Source organism: Furipterus horrens, unplaced genomic scaffold (genome assembly GCF_987537825.1).
Source record: "Furipterus horrens unplaced genomic scaffold, mFurHor1.1.pri manual_scaffold_5, whole genome shotgun sequence".
Lineage (NCBI taxonomy): Eukaryota > Metazoa > Chordata > Mammalia > Chiroptera > Furipteridae > Furipterus > Furipterus horrens.
This window is the reverse complement of record NW_028327175.1, coordinates 3,722,365-3,745,151: the sequence shown is the minus strand read 5'-3', so window position 1 is coordinate 3,745,151 and position 22,787 is coordinate 3,722,365.

The following is a 22,787-nucleotide window of genomic DNA, read 5'->3' as shown; positions in this document are numbered from 1 at the left end:
GTGATCGCCAATCTCCAAGGTCGAGGGAGTGTCTAAGCAGCAGAGGTAAACTCTGAAAACCCATATGAACGTGTATAATCTATGTGTGCTTTATAGACAAAGTTTTTAAAGACTGACCCCTTGTGAAGAATCCCATAATTTACCCATTGTCTGGGTGATCTCCACATGCTGTGGAAATTTTGCCAATTGCTAACCCCCAGCCCCCAAAAGAAATCACTTTGAAAAAACATATTTATATGCTGATATGTAAAAATGTTTACAAAACAATTGAACCTTCTGTACAAATGTAACAAGAAAAATTGAGTTAACAAAAAATGTTGTATTTTTCAGACAAATGATTGTTTTATTAAACCAAAGTAAGTAGATGTTATAATTCAATTGTCTGGGCATCATTCATCTGATATTCTTGCCTACGTGGAAAACAGCTATAAACTACAGATAAGAAAAAACTCTTTCAGAGAAGTCAAATAAGTATCCTAACTCCAGATCAAAGCTCATGTGGTTCCTTAAAAGATGTCTTCACATGACCACTCATTAAGTCCTGTGGGCTTGTGTTTTAGCAAAAACCTACACGTGTTTGGAGGCTGGCATGGGCACCTTGGTGTCCGAGCGGGATGGACGTGCCCTCTGGACTTTTTTCTGAGGCGCATTTTGGAGGCACCGATTAAGCAGCACTTGACGATCAGTGAGAAACAAGGATCAGAGACAAAGAAAATCCTGAAATCAGACAAAACAATTTCATACGGTGGTAATTCGTAGCCCTTTACAGGATCCCTGTGTCTGCCCAACACAGACATTCAAGACGTTCAATTCATTACGTTGGCTTTTCTCCAAGAATCTGTAGAAGAGTAAAATCTCCTATTTTTCATGACAAATGACCAAACTATATTACAAATATTAAAAGATGGCCTTCGGTTAGCTGCTGAGTCGCGTGCGTTGAGTACCTACCTGCTCCCAAACGCTGAATGGATGCATGAAGTTCTGCAGCTTCTGCCTGAATAACAATTTGCACTGCACACGTTCAGTATCATTTGCAGTTAACAAATTTATTAACAATAATTTAATAAATAGCCGGCAACCAGAGCTAAATGTTTTCTTGGTACTCATTATGAGCTTTCTACTTTGTACTATTTACATGTGGTTTCATGTAATATTTATACTAAGCACAGGAGGCAGATAGATCCTTCCTAACTTATCTGGGTGGAAACTGAGGCTTGAGAGTTCGACCCCCAAGTCACAAAGCTCAGTAAAGGAACGGAGCCTGCTTCCAAACCCGGGTTTGCATCTCCAGGGTTCGCCTCCCGTGCGCTGTCCCGTGTCTTCGGGGCTCCTGAGTCACAGTGCGTGGCGTGCCGGCAGGGGACACACTGAAGCCCTTTAGGGAGTGCGTATCAGGTTGCAATTCGTTCCATCTTCCCAGCATCCGCTTATCTCAAGTGCCAGGCCGCCCTATCTTTTATCTCTTTAGCACTTTCCATTTTCAGAGTGTCTGCAATTTGCTGCCTGGCACAGGTTGGAATAAGAAACAGTCGTGAGCGTCGCTGCCACCAACCCCGCTGGAAATCATTTCCCTGTGGCCAGAGCGGCCGCTGTTTCTCTTCTCCATCGCCGACCGCACCGGTGGGCCGCCTGCTGCCTCCCGAAACCTGGGACGCGGAGCTTTTGTGTCGGAGCTGCGGATCGCTGCGCCTCATGCAAGGTCCCACCTTACTCAGGAAGAATAAGTGTCAGAGTTTGCTAACTACGGCCTTTCTTTCTCCTCCGGTTTGAAACTATATGTGTGATTATGGGCTATACTGGAGCTGCTTTCAGCATCCAGACTCTTGCTAGGTCGTTTCTGTGTCCAGTTGGATCTGGAAACCAGAGAATTTCTGAAGACTGAAGACTAAACAGCTAGTGTGTGTGCATGTGTTTGTAGCGAATGATAGGCACAGCAAAAAAGGAATGAGAACATTTAGGGACTTACGACCGAGTTTACTGAGGTCTTAGTGAATCAGATGGATTAAATCTCAAGAAACTATTTACCGCTTTAATGTATGTGTTCTTCTAAACACATAAAGTTCTTCTGATTGCTGGTAGTTTATAAAGCAATGCTGTGATTATGAAACAATATATAAATAAATGTGGACCAGTAGTTCATCCACAAAAGTCAAGCCCCCGATGGCTGGGTGCCGTGGGGAGCGAGCAGTAGTATTGAAAGTGTGGCACAGTAAATAAACAGACTAATAGGAAAAACTTACTTGAAATAGGGGTCTGTCCAGACAGTCACTCCTAAGAGCCGAAGTCCTCTCTAAATCTCTCCTGAAAACCAGGGTCAGACGTCCATCGGCACACCTCTTTTGTGTACGTGTGCAACAGAACAAGGCAGAGCTCTACAAAACGTATTTCGAGTCCACGCACAGGCATTCGCAGACTTAGCGATAAGAATTGTTTCCCCTTGATCTCTTGTTCTCGACACACGTGAAGGGTCGGAGAAATAGAAAACTGTTACGATCTTTCACAAAGGAAAACACGACGGGGAATCATGTGAAAAGAAAGAGGACAGACAGGCAATGGCAGCAGAGACGTTCTCGTCATCCCTCTTCAGCTCAGAGATTCATCACCGTTTTAGGAAGGAAATGCTGGAAACGAGCACCAAAACCCACACTGTGGTCACACTGGGGCACCGTTTTGGTTTACGCCCGCGGGACCAGTCGGGAAATTTCCTCACACGTGCTTTTGGCGAGGACGTTCTTTCACGTGAACGCCTGCGCAATGGCCTTGCTCGAGTTCCACTTCTCCTGAGAACTTTCCCCCCACATTCAAGGCCACAGTGATTTCTCTTCTCCTTAGACATCTTATGATCTTCACCCCTTGTTTTAATCCTGGATTACATATTGTCTTAGAATATGTGCTCTCATTAGAAGTTGAATACAATGTGAGTTAAGATAACTTTGATGAGGGGGTAATTGGAAGCAGAGAGACTATTTTAACACATAGCGTGCTAATGTCTCATGAAGAAAAGTGGGAGATGGGAGAACATGAGTGAGTACATCTATGAACTGTTGACATTCAGAAAATACAGAATTTAAACTGTGCTCATCAGTTCGTTCAGAAGTAACTTCTAGAATGTTTTCCACAGCAAGGTCAAGTCCCTGGCAAACTCATTTGCTTTGCATTTTCTCTGAAGTTTAGAACCATTGGCACTGGGATCTAATGCTGCGATCCCCCGCCCCCACCCCGCCAACCAGGCTGCCTTGTGTATATGTGTCTTTTGCAAGAGACAGACCTTATCATCTACTCCTATAACAGGATATTATTTTTCAACATGTGTTTCATTAAACTATTCTTTCACCAGACATTTTTTGAATAAAGTCTTTAAGTCGCATGGCTTTGAAAAGTGCTGCATACCTTAAGTTTCTGTGGATCAGCTTTACGTATATGTATTTGACATTCTCTGATATGATAATATAATGTAAAGCTGTCACAAAAGTCTCTTTCATAAGAGATGGTTTTTTCACGGGAAAAGTTAGCTCACAATCATATTAGGAATTCTTGATCTTGGACGCTGCTTGTCCGTCTTAAAGCCTAGAAGGCCCATCGCAAAGAACAATGTATTTTTAAGGGAAGAGTTTAGTGTCAGCACAGCTTTAAATATAACCACAGCGATAGCCTGTTATCACCCCGCAGCCTCTCCCCTTCGTTCTATCTCCCTATTTCCTCAGTCACTTCGGGAAAGCAAATCCCGATGGTAGCAGGCCATTACGCAGGAGACGATAACAGGGCAGGGCAGGCAGAGGACGCCCTGAGTCTCAGCTGCTTTGGCTCTAATCACTCCCCACCCCGCTGCCTCAATGTCGCTGAGAACCGATTGACACGAGGGGAAGGAATCCACCCCACGGCTAAAGCTGAAGCAACAAAAAGAAAGCAAGCATCTTGGGGCGTATTAAGTTATCTTCTCCCCCCTCCACCTAAAATACGTTGCAGCTCCCGTCATGTAGTAAGGGACGAGGGACAGCCTGGGGGTGTTTGGCTCTCTGTCTCGGCTCAGCTGATTTATGGGAACAATGTTCTGTCAGTTGGTGGGGACCCATGTGTCACACCCCAGGGGTGGCCACCAGACTTGAAATTTCCAGATTACACACTGCAAAATGCAAGAAGGAGGAAAGGAAGTAGTTTCTGAAAAAGCATATTTCACTCTAACCTACTCAAACCTTATGTCCAGGTCTTGGTACAATTTTTAGTTAAACATACTCTTACCTCTTATACCATCGACTATGACTACATTTTGGAGCATTATTAGAATGCTTTCCAGTGGTGAGTTTTTCTTTTCTTTTTTTTTTTTTTTTTTTACTTCAAGCACAGGCAACGTGATAAAGGAGTAGCGCATCTCTATGGACTTAGGGAAGAGTTTTAAAGACTTTAGATACTTAAATGGGTGGGGTGGAGAGAGAGTACTCTGGGAAAATACTTGGGGGGTCCTACTAACTTAAATATACAAAACAGATTTCTTAGGCAGTCATGGTGTGGTAAAAATACAGGGATAGAAAATAGTACTGCATCTGAAACATTTCTAAGTTTAAGAATGCAATAATTCTCACCCTTACACACACTTTAGAGTTCCTCATGCCTCCTTAAAATGGACGTCCCGGATGTGCTGGCCAATGAGGACATTTTAGTGGCACTTAGAATGGAAGGTCACGTGCTTAGCAATGTGGATTGCTCTAATGCATTAGAGCCATCGGCAAGACTGCCACTCTGAGGGGGTCCATGTGTCTTCCATTCCCAACACTTTCTTCTAGGTGGGTAAATAAGGTTGACTGTATCTTTTGCTCATATCTACATCGACCCTGCCCAGAGAAATGTTTTATGTCACACATTTTACAAAATATGTAAATATATAAAATAACAATAAATCATTAGTATATTTAACTTCTGCACAATTCACTGAGCTGCCCTGATATAATATACCCTTCATTCAGTAAAATAGACAGACTTACCAAATTTGAAAGCCAGAATAAGAAAAATTAACTAATTTGCCACAGTATTCCTTTGCTGGTATTTTAAAAGCCAGATAGATGATCTAAGAATACACACATTTGCTTATCTCACAAAGACATAATCACACTGTCATCCATTTTTGAAGCACAAAAGATGGATAGTATAACATGCGCTTAAAATGGATTCATTAATTATCAAAATAGATAAGTGTTTCATCAGGTATATACAGAAGATAACATTGATCTTTTCTCATAGAAGAAAAAGATTAAAGTAATTCTTCTCTACGTATTGGGAAGAGAAAAGTCTGCTCTGCTGAGACTTTCATAATGTCACACCAGATAACAAGCTTTGCCACAGATGGTAAAGTCACACAAACAGAGACACAGACGACTTCCTTCATCTTCAACTTGGGCCGCTGATTGCTAGAGGGAAGACATTTGTTCCCGCCATAAATATTGCACAACGTTTATTTTGTTTCTTTCGAAACATGAAGTCACCATAAAAATCTCATGATAAATGGTAGGGACTTTATTTTTCCTGGCCTGCCTTTGAGAAATTGCAAAGGATGCTCCCAGATATAATACAACAGGTTGTCAATAGCAGTGGTGAGGAAAGACAGGTCTAATCTCAGTGGTGTCTGTTGTTAGATAGGGAGCGGATTTACAAGGAGGAACTCGTCAGCTGATAGCTGCTGATTCTTTGGAAAGATAATAGATAAAACACAAATTTTATATTTTCCTGAAAATTTAAATGTGCCTATTAAAATGAGTATTTTTGTTTTATTTTTTTAATTAAAATTGCTTTCTCTTTTTCTTATAAAGTGTTTAAAACTCAAGATCTCTCTCCACTTACCTTCGAATCCATTTGAAAGATAAATAATGCCCTTCAAGTGCATGTTTCCATTTATACACATCTGACTCTGCTTATCCTTTGCAATGTATTGTAAAATATTGTATTCACTTTATTTCTGCTGTGTGCGAACTGTAAGTGATCTCATTATACAAGCGCCTTATAGGAATACTCTCTGTGAAAGCTAAAAAGAGAATTTCTTTCGCCTATTCGCCTGCAAATATCTGATAGATGCGACATTTGTGTACTCGTGGCATTCAGTTTAACTGCATTATGTCACTGTCTGGTTTATGCGTATAAAATTCTGTGCAATCAAATAGTTCCTTTAAATCTGATGTATATTGTGATATTGATCATGCTGAACATTTCAAATTGTAACATCGTGGACTAAAAAACATACTGTTCCCCACGTGTGCAGTTCACTGAATAATGTGTCACTGCTTAGGGTAGAGACACATGAGATAATTCACTTGTTAGCAAACTATTTAAGCGCGCTCTACCACCCTGAGTGAAACAGATGTGAGTGGATATTAACAGGAAAACACCAGAAATGAACGCAGTCAGATTTGTGTGTTGTTTAATTCTAACAGTGCTCTACGAGTGGAATTTGAGTTTGCCCTTTTGAATCATTATCAATTCCTTTGAGGACTCAAATAAAAATTGATAAAGAGCTCCAGGGACACATCAATGGAAGAGTGCTCAGAACAGGAACACGGACGTGGCCCCTTTTCCGGCCAAGGTTATGCTGACAGCGTGTGTTTCCACAGATTCTTAATTATGGGGTTAGTTTTAAAAAGAAATTTTAATGATATAAAATAGATAAATAAGTGGAAGAAAGGAGAGTTAATCTCTTGCTATTTTGCAAATGCTGAGGTAAATTTCTAAGGATATTTTAAAGTTACTGGACTTTCAGTGCACAATTATTTCTGGGAACTGGAAACACAATTATGCAAGAATTTAAGATTTTTTAAACCATTCTATGAGTAACTTGACATATTTCAGCGAATGCCAGTCATTTGCCGCAAACTGAAATTACCCAGACTTTACCTATCCGATAATATCCTTCGTGTTGGCTTCCGTTTAATTGGAAATATTCAAAGAAAAATGTTGTAAAAGGTGCTTGGTAAAAATGAATTTTAAAGTGAATTTATTTAAATTAAAAATGTTATAATAAATCATAAATAAAAAATAATAAATTCACATAGGAAATCATCTTTCTAAGAACAATTGAAACTGTTTTACTATCATTTTTTCCTTTTATTGCATCAAGTCTCACCAAACATTTTTATCATACAGCTGCAGTACTGTAGATCTGATTCAAGGGTTAACGTGCCTGAGGCTGTGAAAATGCATGACCCATGGAGCGTTATTTTCCTGATTAAAATGCATCTTCCTGCCAGCAAATATATTCCTTCACTCTGAGAGTCCATGTAAATAGGAGCGAGCGCGACATTCACTAAGTCGCTGGAGGCAGCTTGCAGCAGATCAGTGACCGTGCGTTCTGGATCTCTCTCCTCTAACTGCACTTCAGATGGGAGCTGGCACCGTCCCCTATGCAAATGACACCTGACTAGAGACACCTCCCAGGCAATAAGCCGCTCTCCGATCACCAGTTGTATTACCTGACAAGCCCTTTCTCTCCAGTCCTGGCCCACCAAGAGTCTTCGTCTTTCTCTTCCTCTCCTCTGCAAAGCGAACTGATCCCGCGTAATCCCTGGAATAATGTCGTTTCTCTTGTGGAAGGGCGACTTCCCGCTCCCCTTTGCATCAAGTTAATGGAGCCAGGAGGCACCCTATTGATCTTTTCTCTGTATGGTTTCCACACGGCTTTGACACACTTCCTTACCAGTTTAACATCCAGGCTTTCGGAAGTGGCCGTAACGCTTTGTTTTTGATTTTTCTAACTTTTTTGGGGAAACCCTTGCTCAGCTGTAATCTTTAAAAGCTCAGTTGCTGCCATGCAGAGCAAGCCTGATTTCTTTGCAGAACTGATCTAGACACTGTCTCGTGTTGAGTACAGTTGTCTGATTCAAATCTTCTGCTACAAAGCAGATGACATCCAGCTAGATGTCAGGAGAAGAGCCTCACAATGACAATTCACTTACCCCTTAGAAAGAATCACTTCTCCCACAATGCATCTGTCAGAGGACTCTCACTCAGTAAAAGCAATTTTTCTAGCTGTCTGACACTGTAATTGCTCTTAAATTTTCAATGAACGTTTTACAAGGACTCCCCTGAACCATGATGAAAAACTTAACTTTTCTCTAAAAGTGAGAAGCTGACAGGATGAAAGAGGTCTTTCTCTTTAAAGCCGGGCTTGCTTGAGTAGAAATTCTTTCATATCATCAACAAGCTTTTGAATAGAGGATAGATTACTCTCCATTTATTTCATCAATCAGATTAAAGGCTCTCCTTCACAATGCCCTTTAAACAAGAGCTGTTTATGGTGTCCTCGCAGGTTTGCCTTTAATGCAGTATTAAATCACTAGGAGCAGCACAGTCAGGGAGGAATATAAATATGACGACTATCTGACAACATTTAAGGATTGCATATATTTTGGTCATTATCTTCATTCTTGTCATAAAAGAGAAGTAAACAGAAGAGAAACAGCTATAGATTTGCCCATTCTTTAGCCCGGAAAAAAAAAAAAGAAAAAACTCCACACCATTTCCTTTTATGGATCAGAAAGCAGAAATGCCAAGCATAGCAGGGATTTTTCCCCTCTGAGACCAGTAATTTAAAAGAAAAACTAATTAAAAAAGAAAGAGGTGGAGATTTCTTAATTTCTATTCTCTTCGAAATATGTATTGACAAGCTTTAAAAATGGAACTCTGAATCCATGCATTGTCTTGTGAATTCAGAGTAAAGATTATAGGTGGCATGGATGATCATCTATTTTAAGGTTTCCCAAAAGTATAACAGAGCCAAACAACTGTTTTTGATTTTATCAGCAATATAATAGTCTTTTAAGAGAAGAAGATATGTGTCAAATATGTTAAAATAATTGCTTTATTGTGTATGTGTGTGTAAACGTGTGTATTTAGTGAGTAAATAATTTACAAATTTTAATGCATCAAAATCCCTTCAGTGTTTAATGTACTTGTGATCAAACCTTCTGTCTTAGGTGTATGGTGAAATCGTGATTAAAATAATAAGAATAAAATTTAAATTTTAATCTCTTGTGAATTATCGAAAATGAGAGGAAGATGGTACAGGATGGTGCCAAAGTAGGCTTACAGGTGTTCATATGGAACAAATACAATAATTGATAAACAATGTACAAGAATAAACTGTTTCACATGCTCACAGCCACCTTTGCGTTGTAATTGTAGATTTTTTTTAAAAGTCAGTTGAGGAAAGGACTTTTCTAGTCACCTTAGCCTGTCTTCACCCTATTCATGCAGCCCCTGAACAAAAGCTCTGGCATCTTCTGCTGAAATATCTTCAATAACTGGAATCTCACTACCTCCCTGGCAGTTTAGAGGTTTCTCTCAATTTTATTTGTCAGAATAATAATTTTCTACTCCTGACTCCAACCTTTATTCTGTGACATATTACCCGTTTCCTATGGACCATTTTTTCTGCATATAAACTAAAATTTAAAATATATAATACCTGAAACAATAAGTAATCAAATATTAAGATAATTGCTCTTTGAAACTGATTCTTTTGTCCTATTTACTTGTTTTTCTGGGGCTGATCACTGTCAGTTCCCACAACAGGTTTTTATGGATTCATTGCAGCAATTTAATAGGGACAAATCACACAGGAGTTTTATCTACATAATCTCATTGCATCATCAATATCTACCACAGACGTATGTTTTATTCAGAGGGGATCAATGGGGCGCGGAAAGATGAAGTAAATTGACCGAGTCACCCTGTTAGTAACTAGAGAGTCAAGATGAAAGAAAGCCCATCTCTGTGAGGCTCCGGAAGCCACCATCCTGACACAGTTCTACACTGCCGTTGGTCCTTATTAGGCCACCATCCCCTTTACGTTTACCTTCCGAATTTACATTTCTCCAAATTGAGGAACCATAAAAGTGGGAGCGAGAAAATAGAACGGATGTGTTCTGGGTCACACAAGAAATGGGATGGCTGAAATCAGGATGGCCACCGTGGACATGAATTGCAAAGACGAGCGGACTGCTGCTCTCTGTCTGTCTGTCCTTATATATCATCTATCTACCTAACATACATCTGTCTACATTGTCCCGCTATCTGTCTCTGTGTTCTATATTTACATCTCCCTCTCTATCACCATCTATGAGGGAGAATTTATTTATAAAATATTGTGTATTTATTCTTACACGTTTAAACTTCAATCACTTTCAAAGTCCTCTCCATTGGATGCAATGCACCTATTGAGATGTTTTTTCCACGGCTCAGAACAATTTTTGAACTCGTTAATTTTGATGCCTTTTGGTGCTTCTACGTCAGCAAAATGTTTCCCTGTGAGGACTTTTTCCATCCGGGGAAACCAGAAAAAGTCGCTCAGGGAAAGATCGGGTGAATAGGGAGGGTGGAGTCATTTTTGCTCAAAAACTGCTGAACACTCAGCGCAGTGTGGGCAGGTGGGCTCGTAAGCCACCCATCATGAGATGGGCAGACATGCTGAAAGAGTCTTCACAAAAATTCACTGGTACACTGATATAGGTGGGTTCCCAGCTGTACTCCAGGGAGCCACCCTCCAGAAGTTAACTGATTTGGGGGGGTCCCCCTTGTATATTTATATATCTTTCTGTTTCTACATCTATATCTAGTTACCTCTGTCTCTACAGCTACACCTGCATTTAGATCCACAGCTATATGTATCTGTCTACATATCTCTCTATAGCCACCTTTCTTTTTTATGCACGTTTTTGTTAGCTTTCTGTTTCCACTACAAACATGTCACATATTATGGCATCCAAGTCATTATCAAAATGTGTGCAATAGGTAAGTGTGAAAACCAGACTCTTCCACACCCCACTCAGGGACATTCACACTGGCTAGTAACAGTCTATACTAATTGGCAGCCTTTCCCCCAGTCACCAATTCCCCTGTATGAGTCCAGTCATCAAGTCCACTTTCCTCAGTTTGTCAACAAGAATCATCAAATGCCTGAATTTTATAAACGGTGTACAGTATTCTCTCACTTATCGCAGGTATTACGTTCCAGACCCCCCGCGAAGTAGGAACCTTACATTTATTCCACACTCTTAAACCTACGTAACTCTAACAACATACGTATACAGTACCGCAAAATCCCACGATAGAGCAAAAAATCCGCGATCAATAATTAAATATAATATTTTTTTAAATCCCGCGATACAGTGAGGCCGCGATAAGTGAACTGCGACATACTGAGGGATCGCTGTACGGCATTATCATATTAGAGTCATAGCAGTAATTGTGGCTAATTTAGTGTGACTTGTCTTAATGATTAGAAAAGGAAAATAATTACTTTTGTTTCTCCTTTTTAAATCTTATTCAAGGCATACCTTATTTAAACACGAGCCATTAATTTGTCTGCCTTTAGTTAATCATGTGACTTGGATGCTGCATATGCTCTCTGAAGACATTGGAATTCACCTCAGAGTGTCTTTGGCATTGAACTCTTCACGGAGCTGGGACTGGGGAAGTCATTTTCAGCTCTTGAGTAAAATTCTCAAAAACCTCCTTAATCTCTGCAGGTTTCTTTCTGTTTAGTGTGTCATTTGGGGGGTTTGCATGTCCACTTCTTGGTCCTGTTTACTCTGGGTTCTGGCCAGGCTTGGGTAGACCATTTGGAGGAAAGGATGTTGTGTGATTTTACTTTCCTTCTCTGAATCTGTTTCTCGGTGCTTCCATTTCACTAAGAAGGCTGAGAATTTCAGAGGAGAGCTCCCTGTTTCTCCTACCGACACCTGCCAAGTTATGTACATGGACGATCTGAGACTCGGCCTGCCACCTTTTCTGGTGGCTGTCATGCCTGTTCCTCTCTGACATACTTGTTTCATTGATTCTCTCTCTCTTTTATGTCTGTGGACCCCTACTGCTACTTTGTATTGCCCTCAGTCAATAAGCTGGACTGGTCTTTCTCATTAAACATGCATAAAACTTAGGCAGCAGAAAGGCCATTTTGCTATTCTCACTGACCTCGCTTTCCCTTTACAGGCAAGATTCTTGGAAGAGTCGACCGCCTTGAACATCACTGCTTCTCCTTTCTTCCTTTTAGTCCTCAACCTATGGGAATCCAGCTTTGGATCTAGTCCACTAAAATCCTTTTTCCGTATATTTAGCTCTTCTTATCTTCCTTACCATTTCTCTGTATTTGAAACTATAATCGAGTATGTTGAACTCTGAGTTACTAAATGCCGTGGTTATTTCTAAGCTCATCCTTTTCTTTTTGCACCTGAAATATGGGTTTTCCTTAGGGTACCATTTCCAGTTCTCTACTTTTTGTCACGCCATATTTTCTCCTTAGATAACCTCCTTCAAATGCAAAGCTTCAACCACTCAACCATTGACTATGAAATCTTTGTCTCCATCTTAGGCTTCTCTTTGAGTCCTAGATTCAAAAATCTAACAGTGCATACTGTGCAATTTCATTGATTTTCCTACTGCCTCAATAAATAAAGTGGATACTTCTTTTCCTCTTTGGTTTATTTATTTTTTTCTATTCCTTCTGGGTTTGAACCCAGAAAAGAGGAAGTCTGAATGACATCTAACGAGCATACCATGACATTCTCTTGAAATTGAATTTAGAGCTTACATTCCTGGCCTGTGGGATCAGTAGAAATAAGTGGAGTTGTCTAATTTCTCCCCAAATTCTATACCTACCAACCTGCCCCAATTGGCCACATTTGCTGCCTTCTGTTTTGCTACAATGGTTCGGTGTTGGCTTGTGCCAACCCCTCTGCAGAGCAGTCGCCGCCACCATGCTCAGAGGTACCATCTGTTCTCGCCTTCCCAGCAGCCCTGCTCCTTCCCATACCTCCTTGGTTTCCCACCGTCATGTCCTCTTTGTCCACACTGGATTATCCCCATCAGCACGCCCACCTCCTTTAGCACCTCCCAGCCTCACAAAATGGTATGCTGTCTTCGCATCTTTCTTCGAAAATGTCTTCAATTTCACATTCCCACTCAAAGCTAATCTTGGACGGATATTTTCCACAGTCGTCGTCGGCAGCCGTCCGTCTCGAGAGACGATGGTGTAGCTTCTTAAGAGTCTATCTGCACCGCCGAGAATGGCTGTGCAGTCCGACTCGGGAGTGACACGGTATCTGTCTCCTCCCATGTTGAATCGACATCTTGCGATGACGCTGGAGTGTCCTCTCCAGTGAAGCTGAAGCTACAGAGCCTGGGCAGGGTGATATGGAGGGTCTGCTGTTGCCCATGCAGCAGACCCCCCCTCTCTTCGCAGCTGAAGGGTCCAAGGGAAAGACGGAGTCAATACAGCTTGGCTTCAGGTGCGCCGCAGGAGTTGCCGGTGTTGACTACAACGTCAAACCACCTTAGGGCCTCCGGCTCCGGATTTTCTGTCGGGGTTTACTCCCTTAGCCTTTCCCCTGAAGAGGTATGCCGCAAGGCAGCGGAGGTTTTTTGGAGTCAGAGTTTTCCTTCTCTTTTCTCTATTTTCTCATTTAGAAACTTTTCCTCAATCTACTCTGTCCAGACTAGACACCGAAACTACTCTGTGAAAGTCAGTAATGACCTCAAGTCTAGAGGTCAATGCTCTGTCCTCCGTTTTCAAACCTTTTGATAGTTGTTGACAAAATTAAACATTTCCTGTTTTGACCACTAGCTTAAATTACAAACTACTTTTCCTTTTCCTCCCAGAACTGTAACACCTTGTTAACATGCCTTGCTTTTAAAACTCTCTGCCACAACAAAATTATCTGCTTTGATTTTTCAATTGATTATATTTATTGTTTTATTGTCTGTCTTCCCCAGTAGACTATAACCTCCATAAGAAGAGCGGTTTTTATCCAGTTTAATATCCACTCACATTTGCCAAGTGCTGATGGCACTGTCACATAGTAAACACTTGGGAAGGATTTGAGTGAGGGAAAGGACTCCTTTGTGAACACTTCCTTTTCTTGGCTTTCAGTACATTCTCTTGGTTTTGCTCCTTCCTTACTACCTATGCCTTTCTTTCTTTTTTTAAAAAATAATTTATTTATTTATTTGTTTATTTATGTATTTATTTTTAGAAAGAGGGGAAAGGAGAAAGAGAGGGAGAGAAACATCACTGTGTAGTTGCCTCTCACTCGTGCCCCCAACTGGGGACCTGGCCTGCAATCTAGTCATGTGCCCTGACTGGGAATCGAACCAGCGACACTTGGCTCGCAGGCCGACGCTCAATCCACTGAGCCCCAGCAGCCAGGGCGCCTAAGCCTTTCTTAGTCACCTCTAAATTTTTCAGTGCCCAAAGTCTCCGTTCTTAGCTATTGCTCTTTTTCACCCATAGTTTCTCCTTAAATAATTATTATCTAGATTCATAGATTTGACCAATTGATCTTGTCAACCCCTTACTTTATAAATACAGCCCTAACGTTCGCCCCAGTCTTCACTGTCACGCACTGGCTGTCTGCTTGGCCTCTCCTTTTGGATACCTTTAAGGGACCTTAATCTTACCTGCCAGGCCCGAAACAGCTTTGAATTTCTATACGGAACCTATTCAGGCCACCACGTTCTCTGTCTCATATTTACGCTCCCCAATCGCTGAAGCCCCGAACCTAAGCTCTTCCTTGAACCTCCTTCTCCGTGTCGCCCATGAGAACTTCAAGCCTGTCTCCCTTGTCCAGTCAACATTCTTTCCTGTTTCTTCCTTCCCCTCCGTTACGTTTTCTCCTCCCACAACGATCTTTAAAAGCATAAATCATGGCGTGGCATGTACCAACCTCTGCCATTTAAATCTCTTTTATTTGTGGTTTATTGATTGATTGATTGATTGATTGATTGTTTTTCTATTACAGTTGTCCACTTCCACCCCAATGAATCCACCCGCCACCCAGCCCATCCCTTCTCCCACATCAAACACGTCCATGGGTTATTTATACATGTTCCTTGACTAGACCCTTCCCTTTCTTACGCTCTTTCTCCCCTCCCCCCTCCCTGGTCACTGTCAGTCTTTTCCTTGTTTCTATGCCTCTACTTCTATTTTTCTCATTTGTTTGTTTTGTCCATTAGGTTCCTGTATTAGGTGAGATCATGGTATTTGTCTTTCACTGCCTGGCTTATTTTGCTAAACATAACTCTCTTTAGTTCCATGCATGTTATCGCAAATGGTAGGAGTTCTCTTTAAAATCTCTTTATGTCTTCCCATTGCACAAAGATAATTTCAAGCTCCTCTCCCTGTCCTGTACTGATATGGCCTCTGTATCCTCGCTTTGTATGACAGTCCCTTTAACTCATTGCTCTCCAACTACATGTGCTCTTTGTGTTCCTCAAACATACGAAACTTCACTCTACCTTAAGACCTTCCCATTCGTTATCTTCTCTTTCCAAATTCCTCTATCTCTCTGGTCACAGGACTTGCTCTGCTGCGGAAAGTCTTCTCTTCGAGAGATCTTCCTGGATGTCATTTAAAGTAGTGACTGGCTACTCTCCATAATATCTCCTTGTTTTATTTTTATCACGGAAATTATTACTATAATTGAAATTAGAGTTTAGTGTTTATTTTCCATAGTTAGAATGTACATTTTATGAAATCAGAAGACTTTTTAATTTCCTTGCTCATCATTGATCTCCAAAGTTTAGAGTCCTGGTACATCTTAGGTACTCAACAGATGTTTTTAGTGAATGCATCAAAGGCTTTTCTCATTGGCCATTCTAGTATGTAATAGCACTTTTGTTTTTCCTTCCTGTGTATTCTAAGTGATATTGCCTTAATTTGGACTTAATTTCCACATGTATTAGATCAATTTATTAGATAATTAAGGCTGTATTTTCCTTTTTAGTCTTCTATTCTTTTTGTGTTTTTATTTGCATAATTTTAAATAGATCTGTATTACAAGGTCACTGATTCTTTATGCGTGTATATACAATCTGCTATAAAACCCATAAAATAAAATTTTTGATAGAGAAATTGCATTTTTCTGTTCTAGGATTTCTGTTTCTTTCTCTTTTACAGCTTCAATATCTACCTGGAAATTTACTATCTCTTCACCCGTTCTATCCATCTTTTCCTATAAATTTTAAAATATATTCATCTTAGTTACTATAAAATATTGTCTTATAATCTCAACATATTGGTTATTTTGTCTGCTGATTTTAACATCTTTGCTATCTGTGGGTTTGTTCCTCTCTCTACCCCTCCTCCCACTTTTCTTTCGTCTATGGCTTAAATTTTCCTGTTTCTTTTCTCTGTCTAGGCATTTTTGATGATATCCTAAACATTGTGGATGCTGTGTTAAAGAAACTGTGAATACTATTTGAAAAAGTGAATTTTGTTCTAGGAAGTCATTAAGTTACTTAATAATATTATCTTAATATTGTGAAGGCTTGCTTCAGGCTTTTTAAGAGAAGGTGTATTTCAATTGGGCCTTTATTCTTAGGCCAAATTCTTAGTCTTGGGATTTTGTCTTTTTTCCTTATCCACGTCTCTTCCAGAGTTTACTACAAAGCCAAGTTTATCATGCTCCTCTAACTCAGTGAAACCTCAATCTAAACTATGTCTTATCAGCAGTGCAGGTGATTATTAAAATCGCTTTTCAGCCCTTTGTCTTCTGGCTAATTTTTGTTTACTTGTTTGCTTGTTTTGTTTTGTTTTCATGCTTGAAGTCTCACCTCATGTATCAGCTTTGGATTTGAAAAAGATATATATATATATATATATATATATATTTTTTTTTTTTTTTTTTTTTTTTTTTTCAAATCCCTTCACTCTTTGTGGTTGCCTCTTTTCTGGCATTATCCTTTTTCTTTTCCAGTTGTTTTGGTTACTGCAAATTCCACCTATTGATTTATTAAATCTGTAATTTTTGTGACCATAATTTATTATCAGGAATTACTTCCATTCATTTTTATACTACTAATGCACAATACTTTATTTACAATTCTAAAATTTCCAATGTTTTGTACAATAAACATTGTTAGTTAACTTATTTGGTGACTTAGTTATTTTTTGTTATTTATTTACTCTAGTTAGTGTGAATATCTCTAGATTTATGCTGAAGGCATAATGCTTTTAATTTCAATTTCTTGCCACACACCCTGCTGAAGGTATTATGAAGTATACTATTTACATACTATTTATGGATCACATTTTATTTCTAAAATATAGAAAACCCCAACTTTATAAACGTACCTGGACTCAAAGTTTTCAGGTAAGTGATTACCAAACTCTATCAAATGAGGGCAAGAAAAATAAATGTCTTGCTTTTGCTCTAGATTAGAGATATGGTAAAAAGTGTCTTTGGTGGAGTGTGTTCTGAGTTTTGTCTAAAAATAAGCAAGTAATTGACCTGGAAAGCAAGGATGAAGAGCTGATAAAAAGCTAGTGCTAACATACCTGCGTATTAGCACAGTCTTTACTAACAGATGTTAGTTGTGAGGTAGCCAGCTGAGTCCAGCAGTTTGTTCGCATAGACTCGGCATGCGAAGCTAAGTCCAGCACAAGCAGCTGACCTTTCCGAAGTTATCACTTTGCCACTCGGTGAGCTACTGTCTATTATCTCATTGGCACTGCCTGTGACTGTTTTTAATAATATTATTTTCCCTTTTCTTAGGCAACATCTAATCTAACGGAACAAGCTTAGTCTGTTAAAAATATTTTCATGAGAAATTTTAGAGCATCTCCAGATATACACCTCCAATTGTAAACATCCATAGCACTATTTAGGAACCATAGATGAATCCTGTTAACTCCGTTTTATTTATTTATGAATGGGTGAGAGACATCCCTGCGATGTCCCTTTGAAATTACAGACGTGTTTTCCTCTTTTAAATTTCCAAAGAAGAGTCTTGGTGCCTTTGTGTTAGGGCACTTTCAAAAGTCAACGAGGAGCATTGTAGAAATGAAAAATGTTTAAGTTCAAATCCCCTTATATTACTGTTAAAAAAAAAAAAACTGCAGACCGAGCAATTAGAAAGCTGCAGTGCTTAAAATATGAGGCCATATTTCTACTACAGCTAATTGATTTTACATCTGGCATGTTAAAAGAATTTATGAAACTTGAATAGTGTCTTTGTTTATACCCTAAAGGCTCAAAATGAATTCCCTATATCATCATCTTTAAGGAGAAATAATCTGCTTTAAAAAGGTAATGTGATTAGTAAATCTAACTATTTTTTTAAGATCCTAAATAGGAATGATTTCATTTAAATGTATGGAAGTTTCATATATTTTTCATGTATAGAAAAAGGACAATGATTTATTTTAAGTTGTGATACAAAGAAATACCAGTGGGCAGTAGCCAAGTGAAAACAGCATTGAATCATATTAAAAAGTATTTCTAAAAAAACCAAGAATTTACATTAATAATTAATAAAACGACTCCTCTTTGTGACAGGACAAAAAAGCTGGCGTTTGCGAGCGCCATGTATGTACTAAATAGCAATAGCAGGTACGTATTGAGCACTTACTGTGGGGCAGGTGCTGCACTAAACCCTTAACACGTATTTACTATTTTAATCCACAAAACCATCCTATGAAGGAGCTTGGTTCATATTCTCACTTCATAGATGAAAAAAGAACAAAACAACCATGCGCGCGCGCGCACACACACACAAACACACGCACATGCATGCACATACAAGCGGAGGCTCAAAGAGCTGAAGCACGTGCTCGGAGTCACCGGGGGAGCGCGGTGGAACTCACACCCAGGCAGTCTGGCTCCAGAGCGTGTGCACTTGAACTTTATGATATATGGCCCCTTCCAGGACTGAATGCTTACTCTGCCAGGAGAGTTTTAAGGGATTTACATGCATTATATCTTTTAAATTCAATAGAAACGTGGTAACGCAAGGGATCCCTGGTCTATCCTACATCAGTACATTAGTTAGCTGCCTACGTCCATCAGAGCTGTCACTGGGGCCTCAGCCACACAGTGAGGAGCAGAGTAAGATATTTGTAGAATGAGCAGTTTCTGGCACTCTTTTATCAGGAACTGTTCCTGAACATGTGTCTCGGGTAGTTTTAGCCAAAACATAGACAGTATTTTTGGGTGCCTCTCCGCTAAGAACTATCTCGAGCTTTGCTGAAGAAATCAGGCCATCTTGATTTGGAGCAAAGTATCTTTGACTCATTCCAAGAAGCAGATTTGTGTAAGCTTCTCTTATTTTTCTTGGCATTAAAAATTTTTTTGCTTAAAGAAGAGACTGAATGATTCACTAGTTATTCATTATATTACGGTGAAATTTTTTGTATAAAAAGTAGGACATTTTTGATCCACTCAATTTTTTTTTCTAAATGTTTTTATTTGGTTTGACTGTTCAGTGGAAACATATGCCATTAAAATAACTTACGAATGTTGAATGCAATGTGTCTTTAGGTGACATAAACTTTTTCACATACGAACTATGTGGATAGCATTTTTTTGGCTTTCTGCTTTTGACATCCCAGATGTGAAAAGTATGTGAGAGATAAAGGAAGTTAATGATCTCTGCAATAAATTACTCATTCTGAATAGTTCATGGTTTTTACTTCAATTTTGTAAAATTAATTTGTAGCTTTTGGTAATGATTCAATAAACCAGTGACCTTCAAACAAAGGAAAAATTTACGTAAAATCTCTCAGAAAAATTTCCAAATAGCGTTTTAAAAATGGAATTTCTGAAGGCAGCCAATAAGTTATAGTGATTATTATGTTAGAAATAAGGTAACTTCTGATAATGACAAAATATAAATTTTCAACTAGGTTTTATGAAATCAGCTGCACTCTGAGTTAACTGTCAAACGCTAATCCAGCCACATGATATGGAGAAAGAATGGGAACATATTTACATGCTCTGACCAACATCCGGGGCTTTCAACCTTCTAAACTCAATGTAAGTTGACTGAGATGGGAATACGTCTAAAGGCCAAGCACCTGGAGACAATTCTGTAGCCTCAGTGCCATTGAGACGCGCATTCCGAATCTGTGACTTTAAACTTCTGGTGGGATGCTGTGTTGATTAGCAGACAGTCGCTGCTGTGACAAACAGGCCCTCCGTGTGTTTCTGCTGCAGGGAGCGCCTGTATTTCCTTGTCGCTCACATACATGTGCAATGAAGTCTACAGGCACTCTCCTCCATGTGCAGATCCCGACACCTGGGCTCCTCCCAACACGCAGCACCGCCCCCACCCGGGGACCACAGCAAATGGCAAGAAGGAGAAGCAGAGCCTGAAGAAGTCTTACCCATTTCTCAAAAAGCCTCCGCTCGTTGGAAACACTAGTTGCTCTTCTACATCTATATGAATGGAAAGCCAGGAGATACGGTCTGTCTGGCCAGCCACGTTTTAGCAGCAAGTTTAATCCAGAGTGGAGAACATATATTTCGAGGGCAGCTAGCTATCACTCTCGCAGATGCTCACCGAAATGTATAATCTGTTTTTTAATTCTTATTTAAATATTACATACTATTCTTTCATCGTCCATTTTTCATTTTGGGTTGCTTCTCTGTTCTAGGCACTGTGCTGGGCTTCGGAGATACGAAAATGAACATCATATGAAGCTTACGATGTATTAGGGAAAAATGAAGTCCTAACAGGGCAGTTGTAAGCCAGTGTGATCATTCCTATAATAGAGGGAAGCATGCGGGACTTGAGATTCCACAGAAGGACACCTGTCTCAAGCTGAGAAGGATGTGAGAAGCGTGTTAATTTCGATTCAATCAGGAAAACAGAAACCACACTAAGGAAGAAGGAGTCATTGCAATAATGAAGGCAAAAATGCTGAAAGTCCCAGAGAAGTTCTTGGCAAACTGACTGAGGGACTAGCAGATTAAAAAGAGACCAAGGAGAAATATCCATCTGGACGGTGCACAAATGATTCAAGAAAGGCAAGGTGTCTGATGTGGCAGCTGAGCAGGTGTTGCCATTTACCAAGACCAGACCGCAGGAGGAGAGACAGGCTGGGAAGGGTGTGGAGGGCAGCGATTTTCACACGAGCCTGTTTCCTTTGGGTAATCTGTGTGGAGCAGCCCAACAGACAGCTACAGTCTAGTTAGGAAACCGGGAGAGAAGTGAGGGCTGAAGCCACAGGTAACAGCCATTGCTCTGGGTTTCAGTTCAAGTTCTACAGAAAGAAACAACCAAGAGTAAACGGAGTGTGTGTATGTGTGATTGATGTTAAGGAATTGGCTCCCATGGTTTTGGGGGTTGGCAAATCCAAAATCTACTGGGCGGTCTGGCAAGCTGGCAACCCAGGCAAGAGTTGATATTGTAGACTTGAGACCAAATTTCTACTTGTCCAGTAAACCTCTGTTTTTGTTTCTTAGGTCTTTCAACTGATTGGAGGAGGCCGACTTACATATTTGAGAATAATCTCCGATAGTTAAAGTTGTCTGATTATAGATGCTAATTATATTTACATGATCCTTCACAGCAAGATTTAGACCAGTATTTGATAAAATAACTGGGAATCATAGCCTACCCAAGTTGACACATAAAGCTAACCATTATCCTGCAAAATCATGAAGGAGAGAAGAGAGAAGTAAAGACCAATGTATTCTATGTTACGAAGCCAACCCTAAGGCTCTTCTTTAGCGAGAAGGGATACCGGTGAGATTGTCAAGTCTGATATGAATGAGGGTAAGCGGCTGAGGAGTAAGTAAATGGTGAGACAAATAAGGAGGTTTTAAATAAGAGAAGAAAAGTAAAGCTGTCAGATGCTAGAAGAGCCAGCCTGGGATGGAGGGGGCTCCTGAGGACAAGCTGTCCTTCAGTTAAACAAAGAGGTGGTGGGGATAGTTCGAGAAGAGAGTGGCAATCAAGAACATACTCTTTTTAGTTAAATCTGGCCGCAGAGGACTGAAAGGAAAGGGAGAGAGCAGTGGAAGAATCAGGGGAGGAAACTGAGGACAGGTTCAAGGGTGCTGCTCCATAAACAGCCATATCATTTCAATAATATTGGAAAGCTATGTAAGTTTCCACTAACTGTTATTAACAAGATGATTATGTGTCAAGATTAATGGTCTACAGAGAAAATACAGAGAGTCTACTTGTTACACGTTTATGTAGAATCTTCCTTTGATTAACAGGTATACTCCCTTTGTGGGTAAGTGCTAATGGATAATTTATATGTATACATCTCCATGATATTTTTCTTCTCATACCTTTGAATCATTGCCAAATATATAATACTTAAATCCATTTAGAATAGTATGGAATGAATTTCCATTTGTTAAATAGTACCCTGGTGACCTGAAAAAAAAAAAATCAATATGTCCTGAAAAAGTACTTAACTTTCAACCAGAAAATAGCTAGAAGAATATGCTAGCATATGTTATCAACAAAATATTCAGTAGGTAAAATACAGAAGGAAACATTTGTAATTTTCCAAAACTTGACAAGCAATGAAAATCAATATAGATATCAATTTGCTCATCTTACTATAAAAAATAAAACAAATATTTGTTGCTCTTAGAAAAGATGCATATTCCTCAACTGATTACTTCTGTGGGTTATAATCTACCTATTTCATATTTTTCTGTCACCATCATTTAATAATTTATCATCTTTAATACATGTAATTCATATTATCAAGTAACTGTCAGTCTGTGCAACATCTAAGAAAATTCCTGGGGTTGAACTCACAGAACTGTGGCTGGGGGTAAGAATAAAAAGACATGAAACACAGGGCGTGATTTCACACCAAGTAAACATGGTCCATCCATTCTCCTATTCCATCTCCGGAAGTCACAGTCATAGCTGATTTGCATAAAGCTAGATAGGATATTCAGGATGTTATAAAAATTAAGACTATAGCATTAAAGTCCACCTGCCTTCTGTTAGTAGCTATCATCCTATCGATAGACATTTCCTCATTATTTCACAGGATGAAGAAT